Genomic DNA, 19,238 nt, shown 5'->3' on the forward strand with positions numbered 1-19,238 from the left:
ACTGCGCCACCAGGGAAGCCCGAAACTGATTATCTTATTAAGCAAGCCCAATTCATTAAGGGCAGAAATCAAATCTAATAGACCAACATTTACCCTAGTCCTGGTGTATGTCTGAAACTGCTTGGAATTTTAGAAAATACAAATAAACGAGAGATGTATTCCTTGTCTTCAAGGTTCCTATGATCTATTTGAAGAGAAAGGAGACAAAAAATATAAAAATTAAATGGCACAACAGAAAATAGAATTTAATACAAAGATACGTGAGAAATCATGGACAGCCCACCTACTATAATTGAGATGTGTTATGGAAAGTTATGATTTTTTTTGACCAGAATTCAGGTCCCATCTTCCCACAGAACAGTATTTGACATAACAGTCAATTTCCCTAGATAGCTTATATAATCCTCTTTATTAAATTTAGAACAGGCCTTAGGACTAACAGTGATATATATTGTAGTAGCAATTACTATAGCATTTTTATTTGTATGCCAGATTTAATGAATGGATTAATATGTTCACATACTCAACAAATATTATGATGAGCATCCACTGCATGCCAGGCACTGGGGTATAGCTATGAACCACTCAGATAAGCTTCTCCTTACAGAGTGAACGGTCTTTGGGGCAAAGCAGACATTGAGTGATCATAATAAAGGGCACTAAGTGTTATGAAGAGGGACCGTGGGTTATGGGAGTGTTCAACAACGGAGCTGCTTGGGCTGGGGCTTCTTATTTAAGGCAGGGTTAGGCTGAGGTTTTAAGGGTGAATTAGATATAAACTGGAGGGTGGAGAGAAAAGGAGGAAGGATGGGTTCCAAGTAGAGGGAAGATCATGTGTAAAGGTCAAGGCATGGGAGGAAATATGCACATAGAGGCCATGTGAGTAGCAGAAAGAACTGTCTTGCAGCTAGAGTACTATGAATAAAGTGAGACAAAGCTACATGTTGGAGAGAGACGTAAAGGTCACATCATGGCAAGCTTTGGAATGAGACTGGTCTTTGTCTTAAATGTCGTGGAGAGTTAAAGGTGGGCAGGACAGCGTCAGATTTGCATTTGTGGAAGATTATTCTAGAAGCAGTCTACGGGAGGAGTCGTAAGGGTCAAGGATGACAGCAGGGAGACCAGGTGGCTAATACTGCTATTGAAAGTGCACAGTAGGTTGGCCTAAGGTATTGGCAACGAAGGTGACTAGAAGTGCACGGTAGCAAGTCCGTAGAATGAATGATGATTGGAGATTGATGAACTGTGGGGAGCGAGGAGAAAAGAGGAGCTGGGATGCCCAGGACCCTTGAAGTTCCAGGAAGGGATGCCCGCAGTGTACCTGCCTCCTCATCTGATCCAGGCAGTGTGGGAGGGCTTGACTGTGCTCCTGTTCAGGCACAGGCCACAGAGCAGGAAAGGAGTCCCTGGGCAGGTGGCCACAGCAGAGGCAAGGCTGGAAAGTGAGCCACCCTAAGCAAAGCAGGATGAAGGAACAGAGTGACTCTAGGGGTCTGTTGCCAGTGAGGAGGAGAATCCCTGGCCAGGCCAGCACAGAAGAAAGACAAAAGCAGCCCTCGATATCTGGAACTGAGTTTTACAGGTAGACCTCAATGCTATTACAAGCTGGTCTGACATTCAGAGCCAGGTCATTTTATTCTCCCGTTGGACACAAACAAAATCTCTAACCCCAGATGAGATCACCCTGAGACAAGGATAAAATGAAACAGAGCAAGACCACGTCATAATTCTGTCTAAACACAGACAAAAAAAAACATGGTTATTGTGCCAAAATAACCAAATACAACACCCAAACCTAGAAATACCCTCTTTTTCTAACAACATCCCATCCGGAGCAAACTCTGCTTCCTTAGACCCTCTCCCAATCACCCAATCCAAGCCTAAGTCTTGTAACAGGTTCCTTCTGACTTTACTGAGATGCCCCACGGTTCCCCATGTCATGTGGTCCCCCGTGCTGTGGTGAGTAATAAACCCAACTTGTTCAGCTACAAAGGGGTTCCTGGTGGTCTCTGGCTGAGGGCACTGACAGTAGGCTAGGAATTCATAAATTGGCAATTGCCTGCCTATATTGATGCCTTGGCGTTTTAGTGCTGTGGAATGGCACGCCATGGGCACATAATGAACATTTGCTCGACAAACAAGCAAGCGTTTACAGGAATGAAGAAAAGACCACTGCAATAACCCACCTGCTTGCAATCCATTCCAGCCAGTCTCTTGGATTCAAATGTTGATCTAAACCTACACGGAAAAAGAAAACAGAGAAAAAATTAAAACAAAGACAAAAACACAACCCCCAGAAGATTTATGAGTAATGCTACTTCAGTCACAACAGTCTTTAAATTTTTTTTTTTTTTTTTACTTTGATTTTGCTCAGGGAACTTTTAGCTTTACTCATCTTTAATTACCTCAATTTCATGCTGAACTCAGGCACAGAAGAGATCTGTTTGTAATTTCAGATGAGAGAAAATGAAATTCCCCTCAGCAAAGTCAAATTTTAAAATTCAACAGGAAGAACAGTGTGCCAGTTCACAAAAAATATCAACTTTACATTTCAAGGTAATTCAGTGGCAATGCAGTACTAAAGAGCTCATGTTTTGTTCTGAAAACAAAACAACATTCAACAGAGAGGGAGAATGTTAAGACAGAATCTATTTGTCTCTCCCTCTCTCTTTTTTATTGTGGTGAGAACATTTAACATGAGATCTACCCTCTCAACAGAATTGTATGGACACCCTACCGTATTAGTAAGCGCTATTAAGCACAATGCAAATCTCAAGGACTTAATCAGTTATCTTGCATAATGAGTTTTATGCCTGAACAGCAGGTCCCGCATCCCGCCCACCCTCCTAGCCTCTGGCAACCACCATTCTACTCTCTGCTTCTGTGTGTCTGACTAGGTTAGATGCCTTAGATCAGTGGGATCATGCAGTATCTGTCCTTCTGTGACTGGCTTATTTCAGTTAGCACAGTGTCCTCCAGGTTCATCCCTGTTGTCGCAAACGGCAGGATTTCCTTCTTGAAGGCTAAATAACATCCCGTTTAATGAACCACATTTTCTTTATCCACTCCTCTGGCAATGGACACGGAGGTTGTTTCCACTTCTTCGCTATTGTGAATAATGCTGCAATGAACATGGGAATGCAAATATTTCTTTGAGATCCTCATTTCAATTCTTCTGGATATATACCCAGCAGTGGGATTGCTGGGTCATATAGCATTTCTATTTTTAGTTTTTTGTGTTTTTGTTTTTCTTCGCGGTACGCGGGCCCCCCACTGCCGCGGCCTCTCCCGTCGCAGAGCACAGGCCCCGGACGCGCAGGCCCAGCGGCCACGGCCCACGGGACCAGCCGCTCCACGGCATGTGGGATCTTCCTGGACCGGGGCACAAACCCGTGTCCCCTGCATCAGCAGGCGGACTCCCAACCACTGCGCCACCAGGGAAGCCCTATTTTTAGCTTTTTGAGGAACCTCTATACTGTTTCCCATAGAGGCTGCACCAGTTTACATTCCCACCAGCAGTGAATATGGGTTCCACCTCTTCCCCATCCTTGCCAACACCTGTCATCTTTTTCTTTTATAATAGCCATCCTAACAGGTATGAGGTGATATCTCATTGTGGTTTTATTGTGCGTTTCCCCATGGTTAGTGATGTTGGGCATCTTCTCATACACCTTTTGGGCATTTGTATGTCTTCTTCGGAGAAATGTCTATTCAAGTCCTTTGCTCGTTTTAAAATCAGGTTTTTTTTTTTTTTTTTTTGCTATTGAGTTTAAGGAGTTTCTTATATACTTTGAATATTAACCCCTTATCAGCTATATGATTTGCAAACATTTTCTCCAATTCTGTAGGTTGCTGTTTCATTCTAATTGTTCCCTAGGCTGTGAAGAAGCTTTTTATTGTCTCTAGAAGGTGGAATATTCAGCAGATGTTAACATTTTTCTTTAGTCTCTTGTATTTTTCAAATGTTCAAAAAAGAACAATAATTATTTTATAATTAAAAAGAAAACAATAGTAATTCAAACTAATTAACAGAAGCCAATTCATAAAGCTAAGTGGAATGGGAAATATGGTAATTGTCTGAGCCTTGATAAAGGTTATTTGAGGAAAAAGGGGAGATTTGGACTTACATATATGGTTATTTATATTAATCATGTTCACCAAGTTCTTCCCCTCTTCTACAATTTATTTGATGCTAAGTCAATGACTCAAAGACCAAGAAACCACCTTCTGAAGCTTTTGAGAAATTTCAGTTTGCCAACTTAATTTTCTAAGTTTGGGAAAGGAAATAATGAGAAAATGAAAATGTGCAAAAAGTTACCAACTCTTATGCATTATGGATGATAACATTTAGCAGTTTCTGGGAGAGGCAGATACAGAGATCATATTTTGCATTTTTAATACACTTCTTATATTTGCTGAAAAAAGCTAGTGTAAACAGATGCATCTCCCTAATGAGGATGCTACAGCTGATAGTCCTCTTTACTGTAAAAACTCCCAAAGTTTATGAAGAACACACACCAAAAAAAAAAAAAAAAGAAAAAGAAAAAAAGCTGAAAGCAGAGACATGTTTTTTTGAGAACCATAGCTAAGTTTTTCTTTAATTACTGAAATATGAGTCAGATTAGGATCATGATATTCATGAATAACACAATGAATAAAAGAATGACTCGCCCACGTGGAACAGAAGATGTCAGTGCAGGGCTGTCGGCTTTGTTATTCCAAACTTAAGAGAATGATGGGCACAGTGTTATTCATTTTGGAAGATTCTACACCAAAACAGTGACATCCTAATTAGGACATGTCTGTCTTCTATTCTTGTGCTTTTCTATACACTTTGTCAGTGACTTTCAACCATGTTTTTTAGCTGTATAAGAACTCGACCTCAAATTCTCAAAACTCCTTTTTATCATCTTTAAATATTTATGTGGCATTCAACACTTCTTTGAAAGCTATGAGTCTACCTCAAATCAAATACAGACTTGCAAGCTAAAAAGTCTGGAAACCACTGTCCAGGGGGATCAATTCAGAAGGAAATATGTCTTATATAAATTGGAAAAGCAACAGGACTAACTCGTTGCAAGCCGAAGTGATGTTGGTGTCAGACCACGGAACATCTTAAGGATAAAGGGGATTATAGCGGCACAGCCACAGTGAATCAACCACATTCAAATGAAAGCTTTTAAGTTGTGTATAATTAATAATTTTTGAATGGGTGGCATGAGGTTCGGGAATTTTTTTGTGGCTTCTCCCCTTTCAATGTTTTCTGCAACCCTCTGGCATTAATGATGATTAACTCTACTTGCAGGGGCTATCACAACCCACCCTATCAGAATTCTAAAACGATGCATATCAAAATAGACAGATAAAATAATTACAAGAGTTAGTAAGCAATCCAATGTCAGGATTGAAATACAGTTGAAGATGTTGGAAAATTTCTAACCTGTTACAAACCATCAAACTCTGGAACTTCGCTTCTTTCACTCTACCAGGAAAGGTGATATCCCTGTTGTGGATTATTCCTGAAGGGCCCAAGTAAAGCCTGGGTGTGTGACACCAGTGATCCTCCCTTTCCAGTAGCTATGTACTTTTCTGAAATACTTGGAAGCTGAGCAGCCTTGTGGTAGAGAAAAGTGGTGATGGTGGTGAGGAGGGGAAGCCTGTCTGTAGAAGAGTCCACCGCAAGAGAAGGAGAAGGCTGGTACAAGAAGCCAGACCCAGAAGCAGTATCTGAGGTTCTAAAGTGAGGGTGGTTCCAGGTTCTGTGAGGTTACTGATGTCTGAATAGGTCACATCTTGGCACGCTGGCTGCGTGTGTGCTCTGGAGGAGAAGCTGAGGATGTGTAAAATCAAAGGTGCCACACCTCCACACAGAGTCTAGAGCCCAGGAAAACTGCGTGCCTTATCTGCTTCTACTGGGCAGGGGACTACAAATCTCCTTCTCAGCTAGCTAATGAGGCAGGGCTGAACTGGAGTGGAAGGAGGCATCTTTACAATTCCAAGATCTATCTCTATGTGGGGAGGAGACAGTCTTTGACACAGGACTGCACGTAGATGACAGATTTAGAATCATTACATCCATGCTATGAAGTCACCATGAAATGAGAATTTCAGTTTACCAACTGATTTACTTATGCATTGTAACATAGAACAATACATAGTTTCTAATAGGTACCTCGTTTTCCCCCAAAGGCTATATATAACATGTAGGTACAGTTTACAGAAAAGTGATAAAACACCCACCTAACTTAAGAAATAGAATATACCAAATGTTGTGATTTTTGCTTTACTTCTATTATACAGTAGAAGCATGGTATCACACGGGGTATGTTCTTCTCTCACTCATAGAGCACACTCCTTAGAGAGTTACTGCTACATCAAAGGGTTGTTAAACATGACCAAGGGATGAGAATTGTCTCCAAAGAAGTTGTGCTGATCTCCACTCTCACCGGTATTCGAAGGGTGTTCTTGTTGCCTCACGTACTCTAATAAGATATTTTCTTGTTTCCCTCGTTTGTGGGAGGTGAGACGGTATTTTACGGTGATTTTATTTTCCTTCTCCTTGACTGCTAATACAATTAAGCATCTTTTAATTTGCTCACAAACCATTCATGTTAACTCTTCCATGAACCACCTTTTGTTCTTTCTCTTGGTTTGACTTTTTATGGTTGATTTATAGAAGTCTTTGCTATGTTCTGATTTCTCGTCTTTGACAGTTGTGTGTTTTGCAAATAACTTCTCCCAGCTGGAGGCTTGTGTTTTTATTCTCTTTATGATGTCTTTGATGATAATCAGTTCCAGATATAAATGTTGACATATTTTTCACTCTTTTCCTGTATGTTCTGTGCTTTTGTAAATGGTCTTAAATGAAATAATTTTGTGAATCGAGGGCAGAACAATATTCTCCTATATTGTCTTGCAAGCATTTTGGAGTTTTGCTTTCCACAGGTATGTCCATCTGGCATTGAATTTTATGTATGGTGTGAGTCATAATTCACGGTGTGGTCTTGATTTGCTTTTTTCCAGTTGTGAAATCAATATACTAAACAGTCCATCTTCCCCCCACTGATCTGCCAAGGCAAATATCAAGTTTCTACGTACATGTTGGTCTCTTTCTGGGCTCCCTTTCCTATTTCATTGCTTTGTTTACTTACTCATGTGTCAGTATGACACTGTCTAAATTATGTCTTTTAAGTATTGCTGCCTCAAAGCACAAGAGCCATCTTTCTTGAGAGGTAGTTTTCCCCCCATATTTTCAACTCCACAGTGAGATATTATTATTACTATTATTATTAACAGTCAGTGTTGTTTAGTTTTCCCCTCAGCCTTACCAGTTTTTTTGTTTTGTTTTGTTTCTGTTTTTGTCCTTACCAGTTTTTTTTTTTCTCACTGTTGTCTCCTGAATTTCAGACTTTGCGTCAAGGATCATTTTCCTTCTTCCTGAAGTATAATTTTAGAAGTTCTTTTAGTGAAGGTTTGCTACCGGTAAACTCAATTCTTGTTGTTGTTACTAATGCTTCAAAGCATCTTTAATTTTTCCCTCATTCCAAATAAAAACAATCATTTTTCTGGGTATTCTAGAGTGACAGCTATTTTCTATCAAGACTTTAAAGATTTTAAAAAAAATTTTCCCAGTTTCTATTGTTCTTGATGAGTGTAAGTTTTTTTTTTAACATCTTTATTGGAGTATAATTGCTTTACAATGGTGTGTTAGTTTCTGCTTTATAACAAAGTGAATCAGTTATACATATGTTCCCATATCTCTTGCCTCTTCCTCCCTCCCACCCTCCCTATCCCACCCCTCTAGGTGGTCACAAACCACGAAGCTGACCTCCCTGTGCTATGCGGCTGCTTCCCACTAGTAGTGGTAGTGTATATAAGTCCATGCCACTCTCTCACTTTGTCACAGCTTATCCTTCCCCCTCCCCATATCCTCAAGTCCATTCTCTAGTAGGTCTGTGTCTTTACTGCCATCTTACCCCTAGGTTCTTCGTGACATTTTTGTCATTCTTGTAGGTAATTTGGGACTATTTAAAATTCATATTTACCTTGGGCTTTTTGGTTATATAATTACTATGAATTACAGCTTCAAATTTGTATGGGGAATGTCTAGATTTATATGGTTAGGCATTGCCCACGGAGAGATTTCTTCTGTCTAGCTGTCTGTCTAGCTACCTAGCTTAATTGCCATTAAAAGTACCACTTTTTGATTGTTTTGGTCTCTGATCTAGCTCACAGGTTTGACTTCTGTTCTCTGCATGCACAGACCTTCAAAATCCACCTTCTCAACCACAAGGAATTTTCAGATATGCCCATAATAAACACCTATTTATCCAGCACTTATTTATCTTTCCAGATCATGATTCCTTACAGCTCTGGTCTCTGGTGATTTCCTGAACATTCTGAAAAGCTCAGCCATGCTTTTAAAAAGATGATGTTTACATTTTATCATGCATTTCAGGTACTCTGTACAGGGAATGTTTCTTCAGATAGAAATTCAAATGTGGTATAGGAAGCAGAAAACTTGGATATTTTCAAAATCTTCTTTAATATCCTTAAATACTGCTTTAAACTCTTAATAGCCTTCAAATTTTTCTCCATTAAGGAACTGGTAAACTTCCTTGTTAGTTCCAGGACCAGAGGCATCTTGCTTCTGCCAGTCATCTCAATTCAATCTCCCAACTGCTAGTCTTCCTAATCTTTACAATCATTTACATCTTTTTGCTCTTTGTTCATTTACCTCTGAATCCTTCTACTTTCTTTCCCTTAGATTTTCTTTCCCTGTGTCTTCTGGTGACTTTGAGTGTGATTGTTGGAATCATCAAATGAAGATCAAGCTGTTGCCCTAAACAGTCTTGGCTTAGCAGAGGAGAAAGTATCAAAACATGTAGACATAGCACATATCTTTCTAAAGTCTCCCTGGGAAAAGATGAAGTGCGAGTGCCTGGAGTATGGTAGCAAGTGGGCCTGTCTTGCCTTTGTTTCTGTATCTCTCTGAAATGGCACCACTTTTAGAGAACGCTCTCTTCTCTTTTTCCTCAGGCATCTAATTCTGCCACTTCTTGGGACTGACTAATGACAAAAAAGAAATAACACAGGAGACAGAAAGAACACTAAACTTCCAAGAGGAGTGGAGATATACCAGGTAAGCAGTAGCCGAGGATATATCCGAATACACACGCGGTAGAGCCATATAATGGGCTGGACAAGCATTGCATAAGCTCTACAAAGCAGAGATTTTTGAAGGTTTTATTTCTAGTTCCTGGCACATAGTAGGTACTCAGTAAGTATTTGTTGAAGGAAATTTAACAAATAAGTGATAAGAGTATTCAATTTGAACTTAGATTATTTTTTTCATACTTGCTTTAATAATAATATAACAATATAACATCATAGTACAAATTAATCAGTTTAGGTAGATTCATTTTTAAAGTTTATTTTGTACAAAGACCATCAGGAAGTTAATAATGTATCATATCTTGTTTTTCTGCATTACCCATGCCTGAAGTGAGTGTAGTAATTGGGGCTATGCTACCCAAAACAGACATTAATATTTATGTGGTAGCAGCTACCAGAAGAGCAGACATAGTGCCCTGGGGAAATAATTCACTTCCTTGGGCTCAGCCTTGCATCCCAGATTCTTATCAGTGAAGAAATGCCCCAGAATAACTCATTTGTTGATTGCCACTCAAAACCTCTCATACTTTTCCTCCTTCTCTCATTTCTAGTTTTTCTATTATTTTTGCCATCATTCTAACCTTTAAGTAAGGCAGGTGCTAATGAATGTGTGATTTTTTTAATCAGCTGAAGATGTTGTCACACTCTAAGTGTACATGTAATTTCCCATAATAGATGTTTTTAGAAAACGGGCGGTAATGGTAGGTTGTTAAGTTTATGTTGAATGAATAATAATGCATGTTTTACGTGCATTAGGGGAGGTTGCTTTGTTAAAAGAAATCCCATAGTGAGTTTTGATAAATTTTAAAATCCACCTACAGAAGTATTTAGAACAGGGAGAATAATCACCTTCTGCTTTTAAAAATCTGGATTTTCAGGCTTTGGAATTACCTAAAGCAGAGATATGTCTGTAAAATAAACTAAGGGGTTTTGGGGTTTTGTTTGTTTTTTTAAGAATAGCATTCCTACATGTTTAACCTTGTTAAACAATATTTTCAAGAGAAACCCTATTAATCCTGGATCCCTACCTTGGTTCAGGTGGTTCTAAGACAGGCTCCCCCATTCAGATGCCTCTTGGGGTCAGGTAGATTAGAATAAATGAGTGAAGTAGGCTAGTAGTAATGCAATTAGGAGTATTTCAGACTGTGGCAAAGCGAAAAGTATATGCTTCAGCTCAAGAGTTCCCATCAACTCTTGCCTTGTAAAAAAGCTGGTGGCTACTTCCAGATCTTGTTTTTTCAACAAAAGCAAAAACCAGAATTTAATGTGAATTTTCCCATTTGTAGAGCATTAACAAACAAAATCAAAAAATGGACAAAGATATGATCAGGCCATTCACATTAGAGGAAACCCCAAAGGACAGTAAACTTTTGAGAATGTGAATTTATTTTCATGGGTACTCAGAAAAAAGAACATTAAAACAACAGTGGATGTTATTTGGTCCCATCAGATCTAAGGATCGCCGAGGAGTCCAGCAAAGGGAACTGTCCTTCACTGCTGATAGCAGTGGAAACTGGCACAGCCGCTTTGAAGAGAATATAATGACATTCAATAAGATAAAGATGCACATACCGTATAACCAGCAACTTCACTTCTGAACTTTTACGCTAGAGAAAGCCACACACATTGGTACATTAAAGATAGCATGTGAATGTCTGCAGCATCATTGTTGGAAACAGCAAAAATTGGAAACATAAATGTCCTGCATAAAGTGTTTGGGGAAATATACTGTAGCATATTCTTAAAATAAAATGTGGTATCACATTTTAAAAAATGACCCCAAACTACATGTAACAACATGTTAAAAATATACTACTAAGCAAACACAAGCCAAGAGGTGTGAAGGCAATGTACAGGTTGCACAGAAAAAGCTGAAAAACCTGGAAAATAATATTATATGCATATATACATATATAATATATGTGAACACATGTATATAGTACAAAATTACTTCCTTATACTTAAATATGAAAATATTGCACGAGGATAATAAATATCAACGTTAAGAGTGGCGGTGACCTCTGCGGGGAGAGAGACTGGAATGGAAGGAGAAGGGTACAGGGAGGTGTTTCGTAGCTGTAATGCTGTAGTGCATAGAAAAAGGAAAGACTCAATAACACACAAAGGGTTCATTGAAAATACTTGTGCAGTGAGCCACCCTGATCAAATACAGGAGAGCATGTCTCACACCCTCCTACTACACTGGCTACACATTTTTACTCTCTTCTGCTGATTCTTCTTCAACTCTTGGGCCTGTCAGCATTTGCATTCTCCAGAGCTTTGTCCTGGGAGATCACCTCTTCTCTGGGCACTAGTTCCCTATGTGCTTCAATGTCGTTTCTTGGGTTTAAAAGCCATCTATACGCTGATGACTTTCAGATTTATATTTCCAGCCAGAACTTCTCCCCCTAAACTCCAGACTCAGTTATTCAACTGTCTACTTAATGTCTCCACTTGTATGTCTGTTAAACATGTCAAATATAACACAGCTCCTGACTCCCACCTGCAAGCCTTCTCTTTGCAGCCTTCCCCATCTCAGTAGACAGCAACTCCACCCTTCTGCTTGCTCAGGCTTCAAACCGTGGACTCAACTTGGAATTCTCTTTTGCTCACACTTCATATCCAGTCAACAAGTTACATAATCCAACCTTCAAAATATATTCAGCATCTGACCACTTCTCACAACTTCCAGTGCTACCACCTGGTCCAAACCAATATCATTTTGCCAGGACTACTGCAATAGTCAGCACATCTGAGTGTTTCTACTCTTGCACCGCTTCAATCTATTCTCAGGACAACTTTTTAAAAATGTAAAATCTATTAAAATGTGCGTTAGGTATGTTACAACTTGACCTAAACTCTCCAATGGCTTCTCATCTTATGCAGAGTAAAAGCCAAAGCCTTCCCACGGTCCACAAGGGCCCTCAGGGCACAGCTCTCTTCATATCTTTGTATTCATATCCTGCCTCTTCCCTTCCCTCTGCTAGAGCCACTGACCTCATCACCATTCCTCTCCAAACACAAGGCTGGTACCAGTACCTAGAGGCCTCTACATCCCCTAAACCCTTTATTCTAGTTTATTTGTCTCCACAGTTCATATGTACTGTCTTCTTCTCTGTCTTCTTTCTACTATGTGTCTCCCCTGCTATAATTTAAGTCCCATGAAGGTAGGAAACTTTGTCTCTTGTTTATTGCTATCTCCTCAGCACCTAAAATAGTGTCTAGCACATAGGAAGCATGTAATAAATACTTATTGAATAATTTAGTAAATGGTGAGTAAAAAACCTTATAGGTAGAGTGAATAATTGACATAAAATCAAAAATTTTTAAATAATCTAGATAGATTGGAATTATGCAGATCAAATTTTTTATGGATGTTGTAAAGACCTAATTTAGATGAAAAAGATCAATTGCATAGGACAAAGAGGTATTTGTTCCCATGTAAAACAAGCTAGCATATTTAATTGATCAAATATTCAACATCTGTTAACTTGGATGACATAAAAAATTAATGTTGACAGACTGCATTTAGAGTAGGGTATAAGAGAAAGCTAATTAATGACACCTACACACAGGCAATATTTCTGTTCTTTGGGGAGAATAATAAAATCATACCTGAATATCTTCTAATCTTACTATGGGTCTAAATTATACTGAAATGAGATACCAATTTAATTGTCTTCCTGAAAATTAATTGTCCTTAGCTTCCTAAGAGCATCCAATCATTTTTTGGTAACTATACTCCTGTCTTTCCTTTTGAAGCATTACCAGTATACTTTAATCTTATTGATATTTTTTAATTGCAGATATAATGAATATAGAGAAAAGTATATAAATATAGAGCTTAACAAGTTATTGAAGACAAGTCTGGTGAATCCCCCGAATATACTTTTCATTTCCTGTGTCTACTCCTAGTCTTCCAGGCCTTTATTCAAGTCTTTTCTCCTTTACGTTAGTGTGTGTTATCTTTCTTCCTCAGGGTTTCCTCAAAGTTGATCCCATGTAGGGAATGAGATACATGCTCTTTTTAGGAGGGTTCGATACTTCTCCTTCTTTTCCTCAAAGCCTCTCTCCAGGGCCTTGAACATTGAAAGAGCTCAATAAATGTGTGTCAAATACAGGGACAAAGGAAAGTGGAGTTGTATTAATAGATGGTAAGGACACAGGGATACGTAAACCCCTGCACATCTCTCAAATAATGAAGTGGAATCATTGTAAGTGTTGAAATAGATAAGGACAGACTGTATGGTGATCAACCCTCCCTTCCTTATTTTTTAATGCTTAATTTAAGAACAGAACATTTGATATTGAAATGTTAGACTTTATGAAGATGTAGTCATTAAAATGAACAAGTTAATGAGGCAGAGAAAGAATGAGACAAGAACAAGGTTTTCACAGAATCTTTGCATCAATAGCCAAGCCACGACGGGAAATGCTCCTATTCCTCAGGAGACAAGGAACGCAATCAAGCGCCAGACCTTACTAAATTGCTGCAGTCTAATGGGATAATTAAGAGAAAAACATGGCTACTTCCTTTCTATTCTTCCTTTTCTGAATTGCCCATTTTGATTGCAAGTTCACTTGTCTCTGTAGAAAAGGGAAACAAGCAGCCAGTCCTCAGCCACAGCACGGGAACAACACCCTCAGCATCTCTGTAGAGTACAACAGCTTTCTAATGCCTACACTGCACACTGCTTTAGATGCAGAGAGGGGCAAATAACTCAAAAGCACTCATTACTTTGCCACCTAAACTAATAATGGAATTTGGTGGATTCTATCCCAAAGGAGAAATAATGCAAAAAACTGCATTGTATGTCCAGTCTACGTTTGTAGAATGTTCTCTTCTGAAGACTTCATGCCCAAAAAAGCACGTCTGTGCACCTTTTGTGAATGGAAACTGTTGACAATCATAAAAAAGTAGTTCCTTGGCTGAAGATCTCAAAGTATTAGAAGATAGGAGAAAATACAGAAAAATATAGAAAATATAGCCGTGTCCTGAATTCTCCTAAGCAGAAGGACCCCATCACCAAATAAATAGATTTACAAATAACTTTAATGCCTGGCCTTCTGAGTGAAGTTTCAAGAAAAATCAAAAGATAGTACAATGAATAAAATGTAGGACAGGTAGCAAATATTTGAAACTACATAAATAAAAATATAGAATTTAACAAGAAAGAAGGGAAGGAAAGGAGAGAGGACTTTTTGGAGGCAGAATCGGGGTGACTTGGAAAGCACCAAAGGGAGAAGCCAGGAACTCAGAGTTTTCTCCTGATTGTGCCGCAGAGCACCAAGGGGAGGACTACAGCCGTGTGGCTGACAGGGTCTTGGTGCTCCGGCCAGGTGTCAGGCCTGTGCCTCTGAGATGGGAGAGGAAATTCAGGAAATTGGTCCACTAGAGAACTCCCAGCTCCGCGTAATATCAAATGGCGAAAGCTCTCCCAGAGACCTCCATCTCAATGCTAAGACCCAGGTCCACTCAACGACCAGCAAGCTACAGGGCTGGACACCCTATACCAAACAACTAGGAAAACAGGAACACAACCCCACCCATTAGTAGAGAGGCTGCCTAAAATCATAATAAGGTCACAGACACCTCAAAACACACCACAGGATGCAGTCCTGCCCACCAGAAAGACAAGATCCAGCCCTATCCACTAGAACACAGGCACTAGTCCCCTCTACCAGGAAGCCTGCACAATCCACTGAACCAACCTTAGCCACTGGGGGCAGACACCAAAATCGACGGGAACTAAAACCTGCAGCCTGCGAAAAGGAGACCCCAAACACAGTAAGTTAAGCAAAATGAGAAGACAGAGAAACACACAGAGGATGAAGGAGCAATGCAAAAATCAACCAGACCAAACAAATGAAGAGAAAATAGGCAGTCTACCTGAAAAATAATTCAGAGTAATGATAGTAAAGATGATCCCAAATCTTGGAAATAGAATGGAGAAAATACAAGACACGTTTAACAAGGACCTAGAAGAACTAAAGAGCAAACAAACAATGATGAACAATACAATAAGTGAAATTAAAAATTCTCTAGAAGGAATCAATAGCAGAATAACTGATGCAGAAGAACGTATAAGTGACCTGGAAGATAAGATAGTGGAAATAACTACCACAGAACAGAATAAAGAAAAAAGAATGAAAAGAATTGAGGACAGTCTCAGAGAGCTCTGGGACAACATTAAATGCACCAACATTCGAATTATAGGGGTCCCAGAAGAAAAAGAGAAAAAGAAAATATTTAAGGAGATTATAGTTGAAAACTTCCCTAATATGGGAAAGGAAATGGTCAATCAAGTCCAGAAAGCACAGAGAGTCCCATACAGGATAAAGCCAAGGAGAAACACACCAAGGCATATTAATCAAACTATCAAAAATTAAATACAAAGTATTAAAAGCAGCAAGGGAAAAACAACAAATAACATACAAGGGAATCCCCATAAGTTTAACAGCTGATCTTTCAGCAGAAATTCTGCAAGCCAGAAGGGAGTGGCAGGACATATTTAAAGCGATGAAAGAGAAAAACCTACAACCAAGATTACTCTACCCAGCAAGGATCTCACTCAGATTCGACAAAAGCTAAGAGAATTCAGCACCACCAAACGAGCTTTACAACAAATACTAAAGGAACTTCTCTAGGCAGGAAACACAAGAGAAAGAAAAGACCTATAATAACAAACCGGAAGCAATTAAGAAAATGGTAATAGGAACCTACATATTGATAACTACCTTAAATGTAAATGGATTAAATGCTCCAACCAAAAGACATAGACTAGCTGAATGGATACTAAAACAAGATATATATGCTGTCTACAAGAGACCCACTACATGCTGTCAACAAGAGACCTACTTCACACATAGGGACACATAAGACTAAAAGTGAGGGGATGGAAAAAGATATTCCATGAAAATGGAAATCAAAAGAAAGCTGGAGTAGCAATTCTCATATCAGACAAAACAGACTTTAAAACAAAGACCATTACAAGAGACAAAGAAGGACACTACATAATGATCAAGGGATCAATCCAAGAAGAAGATATAACAATTGTAAATATTTATGCATCCAACATAGGAGCATCTCAATACATAAGGCAAATGCTAACAGCCATAAAAGGGGAAATCGACAGTAACACAATCATAGTAGGGGAATTTAACACCCCACTTTCACCAATGGACAGATCATCCAAAATGAAAATAAATAAGGAAACACAAGCTTTAAATGAGACATTAAACAAGATGGACTTCATTGATATTTATAGGACACTCCATCAAAAAACAACAGAATACACTTTCTTCTCAAGTGCTTATGGAACATTCTCCAGGACAGATCATATCTTGGGTCACAAATCAAGCCTTGGTAAATATAAGAAAATTGAAATTTTATCAAGTATCTTTTCCGACCGCAATGCTATGAGACTAGATATTAATTACAGGAAAAAATCTGTAAAAAATACAAACACATGGAGACCAAGCAATACACTACTAAATAACCAAGAGATCACTGAAGAAATCAAAGAGGAAATCATAAACTACCTAGAAACAAATGACAATGGAGACACGACAACCCAAAATCTATGGGATGCAGCAAAAGCAGTATTAAGAGGGAAGTTTTTAGCAATACAATCCTACCTCAAGAAACAAGAAACATCTCAAATAAACCACCTCACCTTACAACTAAAGCAATTAGAGAAAGAACAAAAAAACCCCGAAGTTAGCAGAAGGAAAGAAATCATAAAGATCAGATCAGAAATAAATGAAAAGGAAATGAAGGAAACAATAGCAAAGATCAATAAAACTAAAAGCTGGTTCACTGAGAAGATAAACAAAATTGATAAACCATTAGCCAGACTCATCAAGAAACAAAGGGAGAAGACTCAAATCAGTAGAATTAGAAATGAAAAAGGAGAAGTAACTAATGACACTGCAGAAATACAAAGGATCATGAGAGATTACTACAAGCAACTCTATGCCAATAAAATGGACAACCTGGAGGAAATAGAGGAAATGGGCAAATTCTTAGAAAAGCACAACCTTCCGAGACTGAACCAGGAAGAAATAGAAAATATAAACAGACCAATCACAAGCACTGAAATTGAGACTGTGATTAAAAATCTTCCCACAAACAAAAGCCCAGGACCAGATGGTTTCACAGGCAAATTCTATTAAACATTTGAAGAAGAGCTAACACCTATCCTTCTCAAAGTCTTCCAAAATATAGCAGAGGGAGGAACACTCCCAAACTCATTCCACGAGGCCACCATTACCCTGATACCAACACCAGACAAAGATGTCACAAAGAAAGAAAACTACAGGCCAATATTACTGATGGACATAGATGCAACAATCCTCAAAAAAATACTAGCAAACAGAATCCAACGGCACATTAAAAGATCATATACCATGATCAAGTAGGGTTTATCCCAGGAATGCAAGGATTCTTCAGTATACGCAAATCCAACAATGTGATACACCATATTAACAAATTGAAGGATAAAAACCATATGATCATCTCAATAGATGCAGAAAAAGCTTTCAACAAAATTCAATACCCATTTATGATAAAAGCCCTCCAGAAAGTAGGCATAGAGGGAACTTACCTCAACATAATAAAGGCCATATATGACAAACCCACAGTCAACATCATTCTCAATGGTGAAAAACTGAAACCATTTCCTCTAATATCAGGAACAAGACAAGGTTGCCCACTCTCCCCACTATTATTCAACTTAGTTTTGGAAGTTTTAACCACAGCAATCAGAGAAGAAAAAGAAATAAAAGGAATGCAAATCGGAAAAGAAGTAAAGCTGTCACTGTGTGCAGATGACATGATACTATACACAGAGAATCCTAAAGATGCTACTAGAAAACTACTAGAGATAATCAACGAATTTGGTAAAGTAGCAGGATACAAAATGCACAGAAATCTCTTGCATTCCTCTACAGTAATGATGAAAAATCTGAAAGGGAAATTAAGGAAACATTCCCTTTTACCATTGCAACAAAAAGAATAAAATACCTAGGAATTAACCTACCTAAGGAGGCAAAAGACCTGTATGCAGAAAACCAAAAGACACCGATGAAAGAAATTAAAGATGATACAAATAGATGGACAGATATACCATGTTCTTGGATTGGAAGAATCAACATTGTGAAAATGACTATACTACCCAAAGCAATCTACAGATTCAGTGCAATCCCTATCAAACTACCAAGGGCATTTTTCACAGAACTAGAACAAAAAATTTCACAATTTGTATGGAAAAAAAAAAAAAGACCCCGAATAGCCAAAGCAATCTTGAGAAAGAAAAATGGAGCTGGAGGAATCAGGCTCCCAGACTTCAGGCTATACTACAAAGCTACAGTAATCAAGACAGTATGGTACTGGCACAAAAACAGTAATATAGATCAATGGAACAGGATAGAAAGCCCAGAGATAAACCCACTTACATATGGTCACCTTATCTTTGATAAAGGAGGCAAAAATATACAATGGAAAAAAGACAGCCCCTTCAATAAGTGGTGCTGGGAAAACTGGACAGCTACATGTAAAAGAATATCAGAACACTCCCTAACAACATACACAAAAATAAACTCAAAATGGATTAAAGACCTCAATGTAAGGTCAGAGACTATAAAACTGTTAGAGGAAATCATAGGCAGAACACTCTATGACATAAATCACAGCAAGATCCTTTTTGACCCACCTCCTAGAGAAATGGAAATAAAAACAAAAATAAACAAATGGTACCTAATGAAACTTTAAAGCTTTTGCACAGCAAAGGAAACCATAAACAAGATGAAAAGACAACCCTCAGAATGGGAGGAAATATTTGCAAATGAAGCACTGACAAAGGATTAATCTCCAAAATAACAAGCAGCTCATGCAGCTCAATATCAAAAAACAAACAACCCAATCCCAAAATGGGCAGAAGACCTAATAGACATTTCTCCAAAGAAGATATACAGACTGCCAACAAACACATGAAAGGATGCTCAACATCAGTAATCATTAGAGAAATGCAACTCAAAACTACAATGAGGTATTACCTCATACC

General features: G+C 38.6%; 2 long non-coding RNA genes across 7 annotated transcripts in view; one reads left to right on the forward strand and one right to left on the reverse strand.

Annotated features, from left to right (window-relative positions):
* Window positions 1–19,238, forward strand: part of LOC141279543 (uncharacterized) — a 202,456-nt gene that overhangs the window by 175,915 nt on the left and 7,303 nt on the right. The window contains exon 4 of the long non-coding RNA XR_012333975.1: window positions 9,040–9,142. This is a non-coding gene — a long non-coding RNA (uncharacterized lncRNA). The remainder of the gene's footprint in view (window positions 1–9,039; window positions 9,143–19,238) is intronic.
* The window catches only part of LOC109548703 (uncharacterized), a 131,224-nt gene that overhangs the window by 5,559 nt on the left and 106,427 nt on the right, over window positions 1–19,238 (reverse strand). For 4 of the 6 annotated variants that reach the window (XR_002174841.3, XR_012333970.1, XR_012333973.1 and 1 more), the window contains 2 exons: window positions 2,187–2,238; window positions 94–184 (listed from right to left, as the gene is read on the reverse strand). This is a non-coding gene — a long non-coding RNA (uncharacterized lncRNA). Of the gene's footprint in view, window positions 1–93; window positions 185–2,186; window positions 2,239–7,368; window positions 7,760–19,238 lie in introns of those variants that run through there. The other 2 variants (XR_012333972.1, XR_012333971.1) reach the window with 2 other exon arrangements.

This window comes from Tursiops truncatus, chromosome 9, assembly GCF_011762595.2.
Source record: "Tursiops truncatus isolate mTurTru1 chromosome 9, mTurTru1.mat.Y, whole genome shotgun sequence".
NCBI classification, from domain to species: Eukaryota; Metazoa; Chordata; class Mammalia; order Artiodactyla; family Delphinidae; genus Tursiops; species Tursiops truncatus.